The sequence below is a fragment of the Typopeltis vanoorti genome, chromosome 19 (genome assembly GCF_054136105.1).
Source record: "Typopeltis vanoorti isolate ZY-2024b chromosome 19, IOZ_Tvanoo_1.0, whole genome shotgun sequence".
NCBI lineage: Eukaryota > Metazoa > Arthropoda > Arachnida > Uropygi > Thelyphonidae > Typopeltis > Typopeltis vanoorti.
Window position 1 is genome coordinate 100,252,287 of NC_143567.1, and position 2,933 is coordinate 100,255,219.

A 2,933-nucleotide genomic window follows, 5' to 3' on the forward strand; every position below is an offset into this window, starting at 1 on the left:
TGTAGGGATATAATCAAGTCTTGGACTGTTGTAGGACAGACGTCCCTTGACTACATCTGACTCTTCAGTTCATCCGGCAGATGTTCAGTAATGTTAAGATCATGGGCTCTGTGGAGGTCAGTTAACAGTAATGAAGTTCATGTCCAAAAACCACGCAATTACAGCAGCAACCTTACGACACGGTGCACTGTCTTACTGAAAGAGACAATAGTCAGTTCCTTACAACTGCCACAAAATTGAAAGCATTACATTGTCCAGAATGTTCAGATACGTCTCAGCATTCAATATTGGTGATACCACAAAGAGAGGGTAGAGGCCAAACCAGGAAAAACAGGACCATACCATCACACCGCCATTTCCGAATTTCATACTTGTGGTTACGCACTCTATTAGCGTTCACCGGACATCTGCCACACTCAAACCTGCGTAGCAACCTACGATCACGTTCTGTGAGTATGGTGGGTCATCCACTGCAGTCGGCTCACGGAGTTTCCCCTCTCAGTATGGTATCACTAAATGGCGACCTGGGATGGCCCAATATGCCAACAGTTTGCCGAACCAATTGGCCTGCAACATGGCATCCTGACACAAAACCTCTTTACAACTCAATCAATTTCCTTATCGGAACGATTTCACGCGCACTCAGTTGAGCTGACTTGGAAGTATCATATTCCTCTAACTCATACCGCCTACAATCATGGGACTCCTTACATGGCACAGTGCTCCTTGCCTATGGGGTGTTCGTTGACCTCTTTTCAATCAGTTTACTTTCGAAAAGTTCATATTCGCACTACATTTCCTGGATTACTTAAACCAACACTACCGAGAGCAAATAAATGGAACTTTTATTTTCTATTCGCCAGACTTGAACTTGTCCCTTTTTTCTATTTCGAGATTTTCATTTTCGGTGACTACCACCGATCAAAGATAAGCGAAGGTTCTATTTATTCATTTCCTGATGTCCCTCTAAAACAAACATTCGAGTCAAAGCGAAGTAAGGGTTCCAGTCAGAAGAGCGGTGGTCTCACGCTGTAATTAATCTCCCACCTGGGATTCGAACCCGCAGTTTATTGGGTAGAGAGTGGGGAAGTGTTCACTCGGTCTAATAACCCAGGCAGATTTTCTAGGATGTATTTCCCCACCACATTCTCTTCTTTCAGTCGCAACCAAAAAATTACAAAGTGTGAAATCCAACCAGCAAGTTATAAGCAATTGCGTCAAGGTGAAGCAATTGCTTATAAGCAATTGCTTCACCTTGACGATTTTAATCATAATTATTCATCTGAATTTTTTTTTCCTAAAAGAAATGTTTTTTCAAATCGTTCTTCTAGAGGAAAAAAATGCTGTGGCTGGCTGTTGTGTGGATAACATTTCAGTTTGAGCCCTGGGGATTCTTACTAGATGCCCTGCAATAATACAGATGGTGGAAGGCTTTAATTAAACTTCTAAACATTACGAAACAATAGCTCTTCACATTTACTGTATGCCCTATCTTCTTGCAAGATAATTTAAATGATAAACTAGTGTCATTGGAATTGAAGCTAATGGGGGGAACCAAATCCAGTCGAAATACAAAGTGCAGTATTTATAAACACTATACAGAGATAATAATATTCTTTGAGAAGTAGGAGGTATTCCCCACAGTGCAGATGGAATAATTAGAAACCAACTATACACTGGGATTATGAATTATATAAATGCAGTAGTGTTTTTTATTCAGATTTCTCACTGAAGTTATTATTATGTATCATATAAAGAAGACGGTGTAGCTGTTATCGGATAATTAAGAGATTCAACGTATGACTTCCGAATTTGTCTAAATCTGCAATAGAGAGAAATAATCTCATTTACTGTTGCGATACTCTTTAAACTCTGAAACCATTAAACACTTTCAAAGAAAGTGCCAAGAAAATGAGTACAAACACTCATTTTCAGTTGAGAAGACCTGATAAAAGGTCTTTGCATCCTAGACGAGAATAGAACACTGGTCTCTGCATCCGAATGCCATCGTCTATACTAATGATTGAGCTACAGAGGATGCTACAAAGCTGTAATTGGAATGCAGTTCAGGATTAACCAACTTTCAGCGAGTTTTTACTTTAGTTACCTCACCAATCTTTGTGATTCTGTGATCAGGGCATCCCACAAAGACCAGGATTCACGGCAGCAAATGACAGAAGAGTGTTTCGAAAGGAAACCAAAGAGATAGTCCTGCGTCCTACAAAATTCCTGTACAAGGATCTCTGTTCTCTCTGTGCGGAAAAATGAACCTGTGTTCTTCGCTATAATGAAGTAAGATATCGCGAATCGGATCTGCTATGGCAAGTTCGTATGCTTCTATAGCATACGAACTAATGCATAGTTCGTATGCTATGGCATACGAACCAGACCTATGGCAATAGGTCTGGTTCGTATAGAACCAGACCATCAATAGGTTAATATTATAGTGTGCTAAGCTATCGTTGCCTTGTTTTGAGAAAAAGGGAGTTGTCAACTCCGTGGGAGGACGAGATCAACATGTCGAACTTCTTTCCTGCAAAAACTCATTATTATTTTAATGGAGGAAGGGATCAACGTGTTTGTGGTGCCTCCCTTAACATTCGGTGGAAGAGCTATTCTGGAGAAAAGGTACTGAAACTCAGCTCGTGTGCTAGAAAAAACTTTTTATTTGTTAGGACCATGTTAATTTCTAAGCTTGTGAAAAACAATAGCAGAGATTTGGGTCTAACTTTCAATTCCTATTTCAGTAACACCATATTCCCACAGTTCTGGATGTCCCATTACTTTCCTGGAATGCAGAAAACCTGTGACAGCCAAAGACAAACAAGAACGTGTTGAATTGTTCTGATATTGTCTTTTGTTGTTGTTTTCTTAATTTTTATTTTTTTAAATTGTGTACCCAACATAATGTATCCCGTTTAAAAGAACTCTCC